The sequence below is a fragment of the Anolis carolinensis genome, chromosome 3 (assembly GCF_035594765.1).
Source record: "Anolis carolinensis isolate JA03-04 chromosome 3, rAnoCar3.1.pri, whole genome shotgun sequence".
Taxonomy (NCBI): Eukaryota; Metazoa; Chordata; class Lepidosauria; order Squamata; family Dactyloidae; genus Anolis; species Anolis carolinensis.
In genome coordinates, this window is record NC_085843.1 from 107,629,933 (window position 1) to 107,649,424 (window position 19,492).

Below are 19,492 nucleotides of genomic sequence, written 5' to 3' on the forward strand. Positions count from 1 at the left end.
GTCCCCAGATGTGTTGGCCTTCAACTCCCAGAAATCTTAACAGCTGGTAAACTGGCTGGTATTTCTTGAAGTTGGGAGCCAAAACATCTGGGAACCCACAGGTTGAAAACCACTGCTCTACTGGGATGCCTGAATACTGGTTTTTCTGACTGGAGCTTCTAGGCCAGTGCTTCTCAACCTGTAGGTCCCCAGATATTTTGACCTTCAACTCCCAAAAATCCTAACAGCTGGTAAACTGGCTGGGATTCCTGGAAGTTGTAGGCCAAAACACCTGGCAACTCACAGGTTGAGAACCACTGGTCTAGGTGAAGAAAAACAAGTGGCTCTTATTGTTTTTGTGATCACATGTATCCACATGAAACAAAGGTTGGATGTAGCTAAATATACACAAAACAAAAATATTTTCAAGACATGCCTTCGTGCTGTTCCAGACTTATGGAGACCCTCCGGCAAACCTATCCCAGGGGTTTCTGGGGCTAACATTGGGTGACTCTCCCAAAGTCACCCAGCAAGTTTCCTGGCTGAGCAGCAAATCGAACCCTGGTCTTTAGTTGTAATCCAGTGCTCAAATCATCACAGCATTCCGGGTCTTGTAATTTAATTACACATTTGTTTACAAAATTGGATATAATTTTACAGGTAAAATTATTATTCATAACTTCTGAGTTCTGACATAAGGGCCATGGCAATTTGCTGTTCATTTCCCTGCCTTCCGCAACTAGGCATCTTTGGTGTTTCATTAGGTTTTTCTATTTTGGAATATATTAAAGATCTAGTTGAATGTCAATTGAAAATATTTACATCATTATAGGTCTATTGCCAAACAGAATAAAAGAAAAAACAAGGCGGAAAGGCATGCTTAGCTCATAGGGCTTAAAGGAGCTTCTAAAGCTTTTATTTGAACTTTGGTTCAGTCAACTGCAAACATTACACTTGTTCTAAGCAATCAGAAGATTCAACTAGGCAGTAACTAGTTTGCTCTTAGAATACTCTCAATCTCTATATTTGCAGGTTTAATGTTTGCAGATTTCATTACTGACAGATTTAGTTAATGGACTATCTAGGAACTTCGATACCTCCAGTGCAACTCTATGGTAAACTTCTGACAGCAGTCTATCTCTCTAGGAACCTTTAGGTCCTCCAGGACAACTCTGTGGTCAGCTTCTAATAAGCAGAGGATGGGAGGACATTTGATATACCCTCTGAATATCATAGACACAGTATTCACTACTTTCAAAAAAAATATCTTAAGCAAACCATCTAATCACCCAAATCTCAGCAAATTAATGCAGTGAAGATACTACTGAAATGAAGCAAGTGTGGACAGGCTAAAATACCTCTAACTTGCAATATCAGTAGTGATAGTGTTTGTCCAGAAGCCAAGCCCTTGTAAGATGCTTCTAACTAAAGTTTGAGCTAGTTTAATTCTGGAAGTTTCAGTCCCCACCAAACACAAATCCATGGTAAAACAGATGGCCAAGATGTGGCCGCAAATTGAATTTAATTCCCCCCATAAAAATCAATGTTTATTTCTTCCATGAGTTAGGCAGATAAGAGAGTGGCAAACAAAAGCTGTGAAGAAAACAGCAGCTGAACAGCAACAAGAATTTGTACACTGGTTGGACAAACACACTCTCCAATCTCATGTTGTTTTAAAAGCTTCATTCAAACAATCAGTATGCAAGTGTTTGTAAAAAAAAACCCCAATTAATACATTGATAAGGTTGGTAAAGTGATTTTTCATTTGTTCAGAGTAATAACAAAGGATTGAGAGTAAAAACAAAAGTGTCCAGAGGAGTGCAACTAAAATGATCAAAGGTCTGGAAACCCTGTCCTATGAGGAGTGTGGCTTAAAGAGCTGGGTATGTTTAGCCTGCAGAAGAGAAGGTTGAGAGGAGGCATTACAGCCATGTATAAATATGTGAAAAGATGCCACAAGGTAGAGGGAGCAGGTTTGTTTTCTGCTGCTCTGGAAACTAGGACTCTTGAGCAATGGGTTCAAATTCCACCTCAACATTGGGAAGAATTTCCTGACAGTAAGAATTGTTCAACAGTGGAACTATCTGCCTCAGAATGTGGTGGAAGCTCTGAAATAGAAGCTGGATGGCCAATTGTCAGGGGTACTTTGTGCTTTTTCTGCATTGCAGGGGGTTGGTCTGGATGGCTCATGTGGTCTCTTCCAACTCTATTATTTTAGAGTTCTGGGTGATTAATACTATAATGATTCAAGGGGAAACAGAAGAGAGTCTTGTCTGTGTACTGGTAATGACTGGGTTGCCACAAGACTGTAAATGTGTTTAAAGATACAACAATAACAGCAAGATGTCTACTTGATAAATGCTTGGGCAGCATTTCCATTCTTGGTCAAAGTGTTTCCTTAACAAACCAAAACACTTTAAAAAATGGGGACCATGCCAATGATACTACCACAAAGGGCAATCAGGAATGATCTTCCTTTTTGCATGTCAAAAGACTAAACTAATGAGAGAGAAAAACAAAATGGTTATTCACACTGAAGTTATTTTCCCCCACATCTTGGTTGGATGTTAAACTAGCTTCTCTTTAATTCATTTGTCATCTGCAATGCATTCAGTTTTCCAGTTCTTTCTGTGTTATAATTCTCAGCATTCCTGACCATGTTGCCAAGATCTGCTGGGAATTCACCAACGGCAGGAGGGCTGGACAGATCTTACTTCTGCTGTAAAAGAACTCAAAATCTATTGGGTATGAAAAGTCAGAAAAATTACACATTTCTTCGATATCCAATAGGCTGGAAAGTCTTTTGTTGTCTTATCATTGGAAACAACTCTATCGAAGGGAATACAAGTATGACTCATGTCAGCACAGACAGCTTGCAATAACATGAGTCATCTTACACTGCGCAGAAATTTGTGGGCATCGTCCTTCTTGGTCAGGCCAAAACTCTGACAGGATGTTTACCCTTGCTGCCAAGCAGCCCTTTATAATTAGCTCTGCAGCAACATATCATGAAGTTAGGAACACTCAGCGCTGCTCTGCAGTTACCAGGATGTGTGGGCCTCTTTCGGAGTACTGCTCAAGCTAGAAAGTAGTTCAGACTTTTATCTTTGGGGAAATCCTTTAACAATTTCTATAATGCACTGGACCAAGAATGTGGAACCATGCTGGACAAAGTTCAGGGATCCAGGGACCACTTCGGAGGCTGCAAGACCTAAAGAGGGCCACACTAAGCCTACAGAAGTGGAGGAAAGGCCACAGATAACAGGTTAAAAGTCACTTGTAAAAAATCCTATTCAGAGACGTTGGGGGCAAAACAAGTTGTGTTTGAAAGTACCTTGTTTTAAAGTCAAAGCTGCTGCTCTGAGAAACTTCCATGAGTAGAAATATTTCTGGCAAACTAACTTTTTTGAGGGGAAGGGGATAGTTCAGGAAAGCCTATGTCCCCACAACTGTCCAGACTACCCTTATTACTCCTCTAACATCCCATTTTGCGTTGATTTTAAATGTTCCAGTATTGTCACTCCTCCTCCCACCTTCCTATGTCATCTTCAATGTACTTCAGTTGTTGCAAACTGACTTCAAAGTGTGCAAAGGGGTGTGCACTCAACTCATCAGAGGAAGAGGAGAAAAGGGGACATAAACTTGCACTTTGCCTTAGGCTCAGGCAAGAGCAAACAGCTGCAGGCTCTCTTGGCTTTTGTGTCCTTGCTCATTACTAATTTTTGCTATCTTGGACCAACTTTGATGTTGCTTAGCCACACGTGACCTAGTTTTCATTTGCATTTCATCTGGACAATATAAGATTCAAGAGCTGCAAGAAAGGAATGGGTAGACCACAGGAATCCCACCTATGCTATAGAGTCAATAGCTACAATCATCAATTGCTTCTAAATTCAACTAACAGCCTCTACTATTCATTTTTTCTCTTTTGCTAGTCTACTTTTCAGCCCGTTAAATGTAACCACAGGGAAAAAAATCTTCACTATTTCCTCCTACTGTCTCTTACAATGCTTCAATCACAACCTTTCAGTCCCTTTTTCAAAAAATAGAGGAGAACAATAGTGGCAATTGTCTAACACTATTCATTTTCTTCCCCAAACCTCACATGAATTCCTGTTCTTCTAAATGGTGTGCAACTTCATTATAGTCCCTTTCTTTTCCCACTGAATATCTCAAGTGTAACTAATTAGAGCAATGTTGAAACGGATTTCTCAAAATGTAATGAAATTTAATTAACAGGAACAACATTTTGTCGTATGTTAGTGTTTTTCATATTCTCTAAATGTTACCAGAAATACCCTTATACAACACAAACAACATGGATATGGTATGACATTTTAATTTCTAGCAGGCTTAGGTTTATGATTACCTTGGTGTTGGAGATCTATTAGTGGCAGAGTGCAGATCTATGTCCCAAACTGATCTGTTCATTGGAAGAGACCCATGGGGTTTATGGAACTGAAGCTACCTTTCCAAGTTACAAGTACCCAACTGGCAACCAATATCATCCACTCAAAACAGGAATGGGAATCCTGTACCTTGTCAGATATTGTTGAACAAAACAAAATGGAAAAAAACCATGAATACTGCTTCAAATTTTATGAAGAACGCTGTAGAAGAAATTAATGTGTTAACTTCTATAGCTACACATATGGCTTCTTTGGCCTTGTACGATATCTATGATAAAACCACTATAATGAGACTGATGGGACCTTCTAGAAATTCTTGGTCTCATACTTCCCAGGACAGGCCAGAATATTACCAACTTTTTTTGTGTCAGGAGCAACTTGAGAAACTGCAAGTCGCTTCTGGTCTGAGAGAATTGGCCATCTGCAAGGACGTTGCCCAGGAAGGCCCGGATATGTGATGTTTTACCATCCTTGTGGGAGGCTTCTCTCATGTCCTCACATGGAGCTGGAGCTGATAGAGGGAGATCATCTTCCCGGGTTGGATTTGAACCGGCAACCTTCAGGTCAGCAACCCAACCTTCAAGTCATCACTTCTGCCAGCACAAGGGTTTAACCCACTGCGCCACGAGGGGCTCCTATATGACCAAATAGAAAATGCTGAAATGCAGATCACAGCATCCATCACCATTAGCTAAGCTGATCAGGGATGCTGGGTGCTCTAAAACATCTGAAAGATAACACATTCCTAAATATATATAATGCAGACTAAAGGTTCATACAACCAGTCAGTAATCTGCTTGTAACACTTCCCCAAAGCCACTGTTTTACGGGGCGAAACAATTTTGGGGTGTTTTCTTTGGGGGGGGGGAGGGTCATGGTACTGTTAGTTTGTTTGTAGTTTTCCCTATAATAAAAATATTGTTGCTGCCATTCTGTTCTAAAAAAAAAGAAGACTACAGCCACAACAGCTAGCCCACAAGTAAAAGAAAGAAAGAAGCCACAAACAGCTAACTGCCTTTGCTTTGTCTCCTCTCAAATATATATTTGACCAACTTGCTATCAAGTTTTAAAAACTGTAAAATAAAATTTGCTCATTGTGCATAGCTTACAAATTACCCTGCATAAACTTGTTTCCTGTCTTTGTAATCCATTTCCTTTCACATTGTTTCTATTAAGTCAAGAATCCAAATGGTTTTATCTCATACAAAGGAATAAAAACAAAGAAAACTGTTTGGGGCAGGAGGGTATAGCACACCTTTGTGTATGGCAGATTGAATTTCCCAGTCGATTCAAGGTAGGAATTGGAAAAATGCACTGCTTGAGACAATGAACCCCCCCCCCACACACACACACACACACACACTTATTGCATATACAATACTGAAATAGATGATAAGTGACTTGTGTGGCCATTCAAAAGTTTTGAATTGAAACTTGCAGAAGCCTTAGACTGCAAAATAATACTGATACTGCCTGGAGTAGTTTTCCCAGGTGCAATATTGGATCCCACCCCAAAGCTATATGGCAGTACAGATGGCCAAACAGTGCATTGCCCTGTTCCCCCTGGAGGGAACCAATGTTGCTTGGTGGTAACATTGCTTCTGGTGAGATCTCAATGGGACATCCAGCCATAAGATGTCCCATTGAGGCAGCTGCTTTTAGTGAGCAAAAGAGTAATGGGCCTTTTTAATGTGTGGCCACTAGATTTCCCAGGTTCAGAATTATCAGGCTGTCCACACATCAAAAACACTGGGAGTCACTCCAGAGTTTCCTGGAAGCTCTGGAGTAACTTATGGTACATCTTGTGACATATTAAAGGCTGGGAGAAACACTTCTGCTTCAGGACTGGCCATACATCATCTTGACTGACTGCAATGGTCTCAAGCTGAGAACATTTTATTCAGTCTATGTAGACACTGGGAAAGTCAGCATAGATAATGGGGAGGGATGCTAGAAGTTCAACAAGAAATGGAGGGCTGAATTATTCCCATCCAAGAGCTAAATGGATGGAAGAGCTATTGTCTAACTATCCCATGATGGAAATGAAATTTTCAGTGGAGAGACTATCAGGTTATCTACAATCAATTCCTGCATCCTCTTCTATTTAAGTAGATTTACCTCCCTCTCTTTTTACACCACAGAAACAAAAAGCAACATATGGAGGCTGATTAGAGAATTTCTCTTAAATCCATACGTTCAGCAATACGTATCCCAAGTCTCACGTTTTTGAGGGAATCCAAGTTTATTTGCTTCTTTCTTCAATATTCCTTACCACTTTAGGAATGACAATGATGCAGCCTTGTGAACATTCCAAAAGCTATCACCAATGAACATCTCGATTAAGCAACAGAAAATATTCTATATTGATGTTATATTCCAACATTTCCAAATTTTCCTAAGATGTTGTTTAGATCATTGAAATGCTATTGATTCTCCATGCAAGTCTGTTTGTTACAAGAGATTGCTCAGGAAAGGGATGCAGAATATTTGACTCCACCAATATTTCAGACTTCAACTCTCAGAAGCCGCAACCATCATAACCATGGTGAGAATTTATGGGAGATGGGAGTCCAAAACATCTGGAGAACTAAGGTTTCCCATCCATTCTAGGCAAACCAAAAGATGTTTTATTGTGTCATTTATCTTCACTGCCTCATATTTTCCCTTTATTAATAGAGCATATAGTCATTCCTCCATGTTCACAGATTCTGTAGCCATGAATCAACCATCCACAAATATAAAATACCACCAAAATCCTACCAAAAAAAATCCCAAAGCAATCCTTGATTTTACCATCTTACATAAGAAACACGATTTTGCTACATCATTGTATATAAAGGACTTGTGTCCACATTTTATTCAGAAGTTTTTTAAGATCAAGTCCGGGGGGAGAGGGCTGTGGTTTTAGCTTTGAATATGTTTTTACTCAGTTTTTATGCATTTTTACTGATTTTTTAAAAATAACATTGATTTAATTCTGTTTTAATGTTTGTATATTTGTAGATTTAAATTGTATTGAAATGTTTTTTTATTGGAAGCCACTTTGACTCTTCTTTGTGGAGAGAAAAATGATGGTATAAATAATAATAATAATAATAATAATAATAATAATAATAATAATAATAATAATAATAACAACAACAACAATACATGGGATCCTCCAACCAAACCACAAGGACCCATTGCAAGTCATTTCTTTGTGTGTCACCTTCTCTCTCTCTCTCTTTTTTTTTTTTTGCTTTTCCTTTGCTTTTTCTTTTACTTGCCTTCCTCCTAGCCTTTCTTCTTTTTTATGTATTGTGATAACTATAAATAAAAGGCTTTAAAAAAAACTAGGCTCAAGTGCATTTCTGTATCATTCGGATGACAGAGCTGTTTCCACATGATCGGTGCCATGGCTAACAGTCTGTTTGGCCTGGCTCAGCTACTGCTGGGGGCTGATCTCCAGCAGAAGCAGGCACTTCCCAGAATTTCCAGCCAACGTGGGAAGGGTTAATCAGCCTTTGGAACAAGGAAAGAGTCACAGGCCCCAGTGATTAAAGGTGGAGACTGGATGAGACAAGCTTCAGATGAGACTTCTAAATAAAGAGGCCTTGGTGGAGTAGCTTTGGTGAAGCAGACAGCTTTATATGTCCCGGAATCTGAACTCTCTGCTGCGGAGTGTGGTGGAGGCTCCTTCTTTGGAGGCTTTTAAACAGAGGCTGGACAGCCATCTGTCAGGAGTGCTTTGAATGCAATTTTCCTGCTTTTTGGCATGAGGTTGGACTGGATGGCCCATGAGGTCTCTTTCAACTCTATGATTCCATGATTTTCTTGGTTGGATGTCTGGGCCCTGACCTTGGTTTCTTAAATTCCTGGCTTTGACCTCTGCACGGGGACAACGGAATTCCTAGCTTTTGATCTATGGACTTGGCCTTCAGTTTGTTTTCCTGACCTTCTGGCTTGACTTCTGAATTCTGACTGTGGTTTGTATTCCTGGATATCCAGCCTTTGACTTATGGAACCTGACAATTGAACTCCTGGCAAGGTCACTGGACTGTGACCTTACCTATTGTTTGTTGTTCCTGACATGACTCGGTACCCCTTGGCTTGTCTTGACTCTTAATCTTGGCATCCATTATCAGTTTGTGGAATTGTTTTATCTTAGTTGGGCCTTGAAAGACTTAAGACTTTAATTTTCTTTACAAATGAAATATGGTCTTTGGATTATGTTGCTTGTGTTTAATTAAGCCTCAGTCCTGATATCTAGACTGTAGCACACAACAATCCAGAACATTTGAATTATGCTGTGTAAGGGAAGATGCTTGATTGGTAAGAGACAGGAAGATTAATTGGTAGTTCCTCTTTTCTTAGAGAAATAAACCATAGATCATGGCAATCCACACATTGCCCAAAAAAGGCTGCACAGAAAGAGCACATGCTGACAACAAGAAGTAACACAGTGTATCAAGTTACCAATCCTTCACAAGGTAGTAGTTCTGAAATGCAGATATTGACTAGAATCTGATTCACAACAAATCGGCTTTAGGATGGTGGTTGCATCATGTGCCTTCATATCATGATTTAGGAATCTGACCCCTGTATTTGCATCATCTTGGCAAACAACGTTTTAAGAACAGAAGATAGTGTTAAGATAGTATGTACATACAGCCTAAAGGCTGGTTACTGTGTAGCTTTAACTGAAAATAAATTGTAACTGTATTCTTCAAGACAAATATTGTGATGACCCATGGGCCTTGTAGTCCTGCTCATGACATTGTGATGCCTGATGAAGAAGAAAACTTGGGTTTTTTACCTTCCCAGTCAGAACTGGATTCTTCCCAGACAGATTCTTCCCAGCCAGATCTGGGAACCTTGCACCTGCAAGAGGGTTATGTTCCAGAAGTATGTCAAACAAACACTGAGGCTACATCTCCTGTGTTTTCTCGCCATGAGTTTTGTAAACAACAGAGAGGTTTGGAAGCGGCCTCGCGCAGGAGTGCTAGAATAATTGCTAAGAATTTAGCCAATTAAGCCTGCTTTCCATGAGAATCTTTAAGGAGTCAAACATCTGGTCTCAGAGATTAGCTTTCGTTTCTGGTTCCCAGAGAACTGCTCTCGGCGGGAAAGTTAGACTCTATATAGGTGTTTTACCCGCGGAGTAACTTTGCGGAGTCAATTCGTCAGCCTCCGGAGCGAGTTGTGTCTGGACAGCGCGCTCCGATCCAAGCCTCGTTCCTGTTCAAGCCTTGTTCTTGTTTTCAAGCCTTCGTTCCTGTTTCCCAGCCTTGTTTACCTACGGACCTTGCCTCGCCTTTCAGGACTAAGCCTTGCCTTGTTTCACGGATTTTACCAAGTAATTCCACGGATCTTGTTCTTGTTCCTTGTTACCTTGTGCCACGATTCAAGCCTTGTTTTCAAGTATCAAGTTAATTCCTAGCCTTGCTCAAGTTCATGGACTAAAGGACCTTGTCATCTCCCCTCACTTTGCCTGGCAAAGTGAGTGTTTCGGTTATTGGATTACAACTTTGGACCTTAATATTTCATATTGGACATTGTTTCTTTGGACTAATTTTGACCTTTCCTGGAAGGTCTGCTTCTGGACTAACTTTTACATTTGCTTTTATTAACTTTATATATTTCCTTAATAAAGATATTAGATAGAATCTGGCCTCTGCGTATGGTTATTGGTGCTCTGTAGCCTGGGTCGTGACAGTTTGACTCCGCCACCCTAAGCACCAATTAACCTCGGCCAGAATGTCTACCGGAGCCGGACCTGGACCGGGCGGCCAGCCGATTACCTACACCATCGACAAGGATGAGGTGGACCGAATCCGTGATAAGCTCAATGCACAGGATGGGGAAATAAAGGGTTTGAAGGAACGCGGAATCCGTCTTCCGGTCATGGCGTTGCCAACCAAGTTTACTGGAGAAGCTTCTAAGGTTCATGTTTTCCGTCGCCAATGCCAAGCTTATCTAGAGGCCCGTGCTGCCGAGTTTCCCCAAGAAGACATCAAGGTGGCGTGGGTTTACAGTCTTCTAGACGGGCCAGCGGCCAACTGGGCGACGGCACTGTTCGACCAAGCCTCTCCACACCTAAGATCAGCGCAACGCTTCTTGGACCACCTTAAGGAGACTTGGGGAATCGAGGACAATTTGGAGGCAGCCGGTCACAAACTCCGCCGCCTCTTCCAAGGAGACAGACCCATGTCTCAGTACATAGCCGAGTTCCGAGTGCTGGCCCACAACACCGGCTGGAACGATGTTGCCCTCAGAGGACAATTTCGGGAGGGTCTCAACATTGAAATGCTGGAGGAAATCTCCAAGGTGGATCCTCCCCAAACGCTTGAAGCACTCATCGATCAATGTTTACGGGCTGAAGTCATGATTGCCAACAGGAAACAGTGGGTACGAGGCCAGAGCGGTAGAGCTGGGGCAAAACCCCCCGCTCCCGCCAGCGTTCAGCCGCGTCCAGTGTGGAGACCCCCACCACCATCCCCATACCCCAGAGGGAGCGAGGAGGTGCCGATGCAGTTGGGCAATGTGCGTCCCAGATTAGATGCCGCCGAGAAGGCCCGCCGCCAACGCCTAAATCTCTGTTGGTATTGCGGGAATGGGGGCCACTTCGCCAGAGAGTGCCCAGCCAAAGGGAAGCCCGCCGCCCGTCTTGCGGCGGCGTCCTCCACGGAGACGAAGGCGTCTGAGGCGGCTGGCGCACAGCCGGCGGGGGAAGCCAACGACCGGGCGTAGAGAGGCTCGCCAACCCGGTCAAGAAACCCATTCAAGAGCCGCCAACCGGGGTCCTGTTCCTTCTAGTGGTCACCTTATGGTCAGCAAAAAAGGGACCCGTCATGATCCACGCCATGATAGACTCAGGAGCTACCAACAATTTCATTGATAGAGAGTATGCCGACTCTCTGGGATTACAATATCATGACTTCAAGAATGCCCGTGTGGTGCAAGCCATCGATGGCCGCCCTCTCAAGACGGGCCCCGTAAGCCAGTGGTCGGAACCCACCAGGATGTGGATAAGGGAACATATGGAAGAGATTTCCTTCTTTGTTACTGAGGTTCCCCATTTCCCTGTGATTTTGGGGATTCCATGGCTGACACTTCACGACCCAAGCATCTCCTGGTCCAACAGAGAACTGCAGTTTGCTTCAAAGTACTGCCAAAACCATTGCCTCGTAGCCAAGGTCTGCCATGCCACAGACACCGAGCCCATTATCACCTTGCCAAAGAAGTACTCCGAGTATTGGGATGTATTCAATGAAAAAGAAGCCGAAAAATTACCCCCACATAGACCTTATGACTGTGCCATTGACTTGGTGGAGGGGGCCCCGATCCCGCGAGGGCATCTCTACTCCCTGACTGAACCAGAGCAAGAAGCTCTCAGGGAATTCATAGAGACAAACCTTCGCAAGGGATTCATCAGACCCTCTCAATCCCCAGCCGCCTCCCCAGTGATGTTTGTGAAGAAGAAGTCAGGGGAATTACGCTTGGTGGTGGACTACAGAGCATTGAACAATATCACTAAGCGGAACAGCTATCCCCTGCCCTTAATCTCGGATCTACTAGACCGACTTCGAGGAGCCAAGGTCTACACCAAGCTGGACCTACGGGGGGCTTATAATCTAGTTCGCATCAGAGAAGGGGACGAGTGGAAGACCGCCTTCCAGACTAAATTCGGATTATTCGAGTCCCGAGTTATGAATTATGGTTTATGCGGAGCTCCCGCAACGTTCCAGCATTTTGTCAATGACATTTTTCAGGACTATCTAGATCGGTTCTTGATCATCTACCTGGATGATTTTTTGGTGTTTTCTAGATCACAATCAGAACATGAGAACCACGTTAAAATGGTGTTACAAGGATTGCGGGATCATGGACTTTATGCCAAGCTGGAAAAATGCGCTTTTGATCTACAAGAGGTAGATTTCCTGGGGTACCGCATCTCGCCTCTAGGGCTCTCCATGGACCCGGCAAAAGTTTCAGCAGTATTGGAATGGCGGGCGCCAACCAACAAGAAAGAGGTGCAGCGATTCTTGGGGTTCGCAAACTATTACCGCAAGTTCATTCCAGATTTTGCCCGCTGGTCTGACCCAATCACCAGCTGCATCCGTGGGAAACAGCCCTTCCGCTGGACTGATCAAGCAGAGAAAGGGTTCCAGCAACTAAAAAGATTATTCACATCCCAGCCAATCCTTCAGCATCCAGATCCTGAAACCCTTTTTGTGGTGCAAGCGGACGCCTCTGATGTGGCAATTGGGGCTGTGCTCCTACAACCGGTGGGAGATCACCTTCATCCTTGTGCCTATTATTCTCGTCAACTAACCGCACCAGAGAGGAACTATACCATTTGGGAAAAAGAACTATTAGCCATAAAGGCAGCTTTTGAAACTTGGAGACATTGGCTAGAAGGGGCCAAATTTCCCATTGAAGTCCACACTGATCATCGGAATCTAGAACATCTAAGAACTGCCCGCAAGCTAAATCAGAGGCAGCAACGTTGGGCTTTATTCTTTGAACGTTTCAACTTCCAGATTCATTATGTGACCCCAGCCCAAACCAAGCAAGCAGACGCCCTGTCACGTAAACCGGAATACGCTGCAGGACGCAAGGAGACCTTTGAATCCCAACTACTACAACCCGAGAACTTTGCCACGCTCACAGTGGGGAACACCAAATCCACTCCCATTGATTCAACTCCCTCTACTCCAGGACCCATCTGTCACGACCCAGGCTGCAGAGCACCAATAACCATACACAGAGGCCAGAATCTATCTAATATCTTTATTGTAGGAATATATAAAGTTAATAAAAACAAGTGTAGAAAATAGTCCAGAATTAGACCTTTCAGGAAAGGTCAGAATTAGTCCAAAAAAGCAATGTCCAATAAGAAATATTAAGGTCCAAAGTTGTAATCCAATAACCGAAACACTCACTTTGCCAAGCAAAGTGAGGGGAGATGACAAGGTCCTTTAGTCCATGAAACTTGAGCGAGGCTAGGAAATAACTTGATACTTGAAACAAGGCTTGAACGTGGAACAAGGTAACTAAGAACAAGAACAAGGTCCGTGGAATAACTTGATAAATCCGTGGAACAAGGCAAGGATTAATCCTGGGAAACAAGGCAAAGTCCGTAGATAAACAAAGGCTGGGAAGCAAGGCGAAGGCTGGATAGCAAGGCAAGGCTTGAGCAGGAGCGAGGCTTGAACCGGGGCGCGCTGTCCAGACACAACTCGCTCCGTAGGCTGACGAATTGACTCCGCGAAGTTACTACGCGGGTAAAACACCTAAATAGAGTCTAGCTTCCCGCCGAAGCAGTTCTCTGGGAATCAGAACCGAAAGCTAACTCTGAGACCAGATGTGAGACTCCCCAAAGATTCTCACGAGAAGCAGTCTTAATTGGCCACATTCTTAGCTGCAATCCTCGCACTCCTGCGCGAAGCTGAATCCAAACTTCTCTGTTGTTTACAAAACTCCCGGCGCAAGAATACGGGAGAAGTAGGCTCTGGGCTTGTTTGACATACTTCTGGGAGACAACTTTCTTGCAGGTGCAAGGTTCCCAGATCTGCCTGGGAAAGATCTGGCTGAGAGGAATCCAGTTCAGACTGGGAAGGTAAAAAACCCAAGTTTTCATCTTCATCAGGAATTACAATGTCCTGAGCAGGACTACAAGGCCCATGGGTCATCACACTATCCCCCTCCTCAAGGCCCCTCCCAAACTGGGGCCCTCTCCCCGAGGCGCGAGGTCGCGGTTTGGTGGGATAGGTCTGATGAAAGCGACGGGTTAGATCAGGAGCATGGACTGTGGAGGCGTCTTCCCAAGAGCGTTCCTCAGGGCCAAAACCCACCCAGTCAATGAGATATTGTAGGCGGCGGCGGTGAAAGCGAGAATCCAAAATGTCCTCAACCTCGAACTCCTCCTCCCCATTCATCAAAACAGGAGGGGGGGCCGGTTGGTCTGTATCAGGTCGCACACCATCCGCCGGAAGGAGCAGGGAACGGTGAAACACTGGGTGAATGCGCATTGAACGCGGAAGTTGGAGTTTGAAAGTCACGGGGTTTAATTGCGCCACCACTGGATAGGGACCAATGAAACGGGCATCTAACTTCCGGCAAGGGCGGTGGGAGGGCAGAAAGCGAGTGGACAGGAAAACCCGATCTCCTACCTTGATTTCAGGGCCCGGCTGGCGATGTTTGTCAGCGTGGCGTTTATAGTCCTCCTTGGCTTGGTCCAGTTGCTGGAGCAAAAGTTGTTGCACCGCTGTGAGTTCCTGCAGCCAATCCTCTGCTGCGGGAACCTCTGAAATTTCAATGACAGGGGGAAAGAAACGTGGATGGAAGCCGTAGTTTGCAAAGAACGGCGTTTCTTTTGTAGAAGCTTGAACTCCATTGTTGTAGGCAAACTCAGACAGTGGTAACAGAGAAGCCCAATTGTCCTGTTGATAGTTTACATAACAGCGAAGATACTGCTCCAAAGTGGCATTGGTGCGCTCCGTTTGCCCATCTGTTTGGGGATGATGAGCTGAAGATAAGCGAGAGTCTATGCCCAATAGTTTTTGTAGTGCCTTCCAAAAACGAGAGGTGAATTGAGATCCACGGTCTGTGACTAAACTCTTGGGCAATCCATGTAGTCTGAAAACATGTTGAAGAAATAGATCCGCAGTTTCCTTGGCCGTGGGGAGGCCTTCGCAGGGAATGAAATGGGCTAACTTGGTGAATAGGTCCACCACCACTAAGATCGTGGTGAATCCACAGGAAGGTGGTAGGTCAGTGATGAAATCCGCGGAAATTATTTCCCATGGGCGAGATGGGGTAGGAAGGGGGTGTAAAAGCCCTGAGGGCTTCTCCCTTCGTATCTTGGAGCGCTGGCATACTGGGCAGGTGTTGACATATTTTTCCACATCCTTGCGGATCTTGGGCCACCAAAAATCCCTTAGGATCAAATGCATAGTTTTAAATAGTCCGAAGTGTCCTGCTGGTTTGCAGTCATGACACAGACGAAGCGCTTTTTCCCTGCCCGGTCCGGGTGGGATATAAACATGATTTCTATAGCAGAGCAGCCCATCTTTAAGCGAAAAGGGGAAATGCAGACCTTGGCGAAGTTGGTCCTGCGCCCAGGCATCTGCTTGCTGACTAGCCCTGATTTCTTGAGCACAGATGGGTCCTGGAGTAGGGGAAGTTGAACCAATGGGAATGGATTTGGTGTTCCCCACCGTGAGCGTGGCAAAGTTCTCAGGTTGTAGCAGTTGGGATTCAAAGGTCTCCTTGCGTCCTGCAGCGTATTCCGGTTTACGTGACAGGGCGTCTGCTTGCTTGGTTTGGGCTGGGGTCACATAATGGATCTGGAAGTTGAAACGTTCAAAGAATAAAGCCCAACGTTGCTGCCTCTGATTTAGTTTGCGGGCAGTTCTTAGATGTTCTAGATTACGATGATCAGTGTGGACTTCAATGGGAAATTTGGCCCCTTCTAGCCAATGTCTCCAAGTTTCAAAGGCTGCCTTTATGGCCAGTAGTTCTTTTTCCCAAATGGTGTAATTCCTCTCTGGTGTGGTTAGTTGACGAGAATAAAAGGCACAGGGGTGGAGGTGATCTCCCACCGGTTGCAAGAGTACAGCCCCAATTGCCACATCAGAGGCGTCCGCTTGCACCACAAAAGGGGTTCCAGGATTTGGGTGCTGTAGAATTGGCTGGGAGGTGAATAGTTTCTTTAGTTGCTGGAACCCTTTCTCTGCTTGATCAGTCCAGCGGAAAGGCTGCTTTCCACGGATGCAGCTAGTGATGGGGTCGGACCAGCGGGCAAAATCTGGAATGAACTTGCGGTAGTAGTTCGCGAACCCCAAGAAACGCTGCACCTCTTTCTTGTTAGTTGGCGCCCGCCATTCCAATACTGCTGAAACTTTGGCTGGATCCATGGAAAGCCCTAGAGGCGAGATGCGGTAACCAAGGAAATCTACCTCTTGTAGATCAAAAGCGCATTTTTCCAGCTTGGCATAAAGTCCATGATCCCGCAATCGTTGTAACACCATTTTGACGTGGTTCTCATGTTCTGATTGTGATCTGGAAAACACCAAAAAATCGTCCAGGTAGATTATCAAGAACCTGTCTAGATAGTCCTGAAAAATGTCATTGACAAAATGCTGGAACGTTGCGGGGGCTCCGCATAAACCGAAATTCATAACTCGGGACTCAAATAATCCGAATTTGGTCTGGAAGGCGGTCTTCCACTCGTCCCCTTCCCTGATGCGAACTAAGTTGTAAGCCCCCCGAAGATCCAGCTTGGTGTAAACCTTGGCTCCTCGAAGCCGATCCAGTAGATCCGAGATTAAAGGCAGGGGATAGCTGTTCCGCTTGGTGATATTGTTCAATGCTCTGTAGTCCACCACCAAGCGTAGTTCCCCTGACTTCTTCTTCACAAACATCACTGGGGAGGCGGCTGGGGATTGAGAGGGTCTGATGAATCCCTTGCGAAGGTTTGTCTCTAGGAATTCCCTGAGAGCTTCTTGCTCTGGTTCAGTCAGGGAGTAGAGATGCCCTCGCGGGATCGGGGCCCCCTCCACCAAGTCAATGGCACAGTCATAAGGTCTATGTGGGGGTAATTTTTCGGCTTCTTTCTCATTGAATACATCCCAATACTCGGAGTACTTCTTTGGCAAGGTGATGATGGGCTCGGTGTCTGTGGCATGGCATACCTTGGCTACGAGGCAATGGTTTTGGCAGTACGGTGAAGCAAACTGCAGTTCTCTGTTGGACCAGGAGATGTTAGGGTCGTGGAGAGTCAGCCATGGAATTCCCAAAATCACAGGGAAATGGGGGACCTCGGTAACAAAGAAGGAAATCTCTTCCATATGTTCCCTTATCCACATCCTGGTGGGTTCCGACCACTGACTTACGGGGCCCGTCTTGAGGGGACGGCCGTCTATGGCTTGCACCACACGGGCATTCTTGAAATCATGATATTGTAATCCCAGAGAGTCGGCATACTCTCTATCGATGAAATTGTTGGTAGCTCCAGAGTCTATCATGGCGTGGATCATGACGGGTCCCCTTTTTGCTGACCATAATGTGACCACGAGAAGGAACAGGACCCCGGTTGGCGGCTCTTGGATGGATTTTTTGACCGGGTTGGCGAGCCTCTCTACACCCGGTCGTTGGCTTCCCCCGCCGGCTGTGTGCCAGTCGGCTCAGACGCCTTCGTCTCCGTGGAGGACGCCGCCGCAAGACGGGCGGCAGGCTTCCCTTTGGCTGGGCACTCTCTGGCGAAGTGGCCCCCGTTCCCGCAGTACCAGCAGAGGTTTAAGCGTTGACGACGGGCCTTCTCGGCGGCATCTAGTCTGGGACGCACATTGCCCAACTGCATCGGCACCTCCTCGCCTCCTCTGGGGTATGGGGTTGGCGGTGGGGGTCTCCACACCGGACGTGGCTGAACGCTGGCGGGAGCGGGGGGTTTTGCCCCGGCTCTACTGCCCTGGCCTCGAACCCACTGTTTCCTGTTGGCAATCATGACTTCAGCCCGTAAACATTGATCAATGAGTGCCTCGAGGGTCTGGGGAGGATCCACCTTGGAGATTTCTTCCAGCATTTCAATGTTGAGACCCTCCCGGAATTGTCCCCTGAGGGCTACATCGTTCCAGCCGGTGTTGTGGGCCAGCACTCGGAACTCGGCTATATACTGAGACATAGGTCTGTCTCCTTGGAAAAGGCGACGGAGTTTGTGACCGGCTGCCTCCAAATTGTCCTCGATTCCCCAAGTCTCCTTGAGGTGGTCCAAGAAGTGTTGCGCTGATCTTAGGTGTGGAGAGGCTTGGTCGAACAGTGCCGTCGCCCAGCTGGCCGCTGGCCCGTCTAGAAGACTGTAAACCCATGCCACTTTGATGTCTTCTTGGGGAAACTCGGCAGCACGGGCCTCCAGATAAGCTTGACATTGGCGACGGAAGACATGAACCTTAGAAGCTTCTCCAGTAAACTTGGTTGGCAACGCCATGGCCGGAAGACGAACTCCGCGTTCCTTCAAACCCCTTATTTCTCCATCCTGTGCATTGAGCTTATCACGGATTCGGTCCACCTCTTCCTTGTCGATGGTGTAGGTAATCGGCTGGCCGCTCGGCCCAGGTACGACTCCGGTAGACATTCTGGCCGAGGTTAATTGGTGCTTAGGGTGGCGGAGTCAAACTGTCACGACCCAGGCTGCAGAGCACCAATAACCATACACAGAGGCCAGAATCTATCTAATATCTTTATTGTAGGAATATATAAAGTTAATAAAAACAAGTGTAGAAAATAGTCCAGAATTAGACCTTTCAGGAAAGGTCAGAATTAGTCCAAAAAAGCAATGTCCAATAAGAAATATTAAGGTCCAAAGTTGTAATCCAATAACCGAAACACTCACTTTGCCAAGCAAAGTGAGGGGAGATGACAAGGTCCTTTAGTCCATGAAACTTGAGCGAGGCTAGGAAATAACTTGATACTTGAAACAAGGCTTGAACGTGGAACAAGGTAACTAAGAACAAGAACAAGGTCCGTGGAATAACTTGATAAATCCGTGGAACAAGGCAAGGATTAATCCTGGGAAACAAGGCAAAGTCCGTAGATAAACAAAGGCTGGGAAGCAAGGCGAAGGCTGGATAGCAAGGCAAGGCTTGAGCAGGAGCGAGGCTTGAACCGGGGCGCGCTGTCCAGACACAACTCGCTCCGTAGGCTGACGAATTGACTCCGCGAAGTTACTACGCGGGTAAAACACCTAAATAGAGTCTAGCTTCCCGCCGAAGCAGTTCTCTGGGAATCAGAACCGAAAGCTAACTCTGAGACCAGATGTGAGACTCCCCAAAGATTCTCACGAGAAGCAGTCTTAATTGGCCACATTCTTAGCTGCAATCCTCGCACTCCTGCGCGAAGCTGAATCCAAACTTCTCTGTTGTTTACAAAACTCCCGGCGCAAGAATACGGGAGAAGTAGGCTCTGGGCTTGTTTGACATACTTCTGGGAGACAACTTTCTTGCAGGTGCAAGGTTCCCAGATCTGCCTGGGAAAGATCTGGCTGAGAGGAATCCAGTTCAGACTGGGAAGGTAAAAAACCCAAGTTTTCATCTTCATCAGGAATTACAATGTCCTGAGCAGGA

General features: G+C 45.4%; 1 protein-coding gene across 3 annotated transcripts in view; it reads right to left on the reverse strand.

Moving 5' to 3' along the window:
* Window positions 1-19,492, reverse strand: part of cd99 (CD99 molecule (Xg blood group)) — a 58,649-nt gene that overhangs the window by 19,581 nt on the left and 19,576 nt on the right. The gene's annotated exons all lie outside the window — the stretch shown is intronic.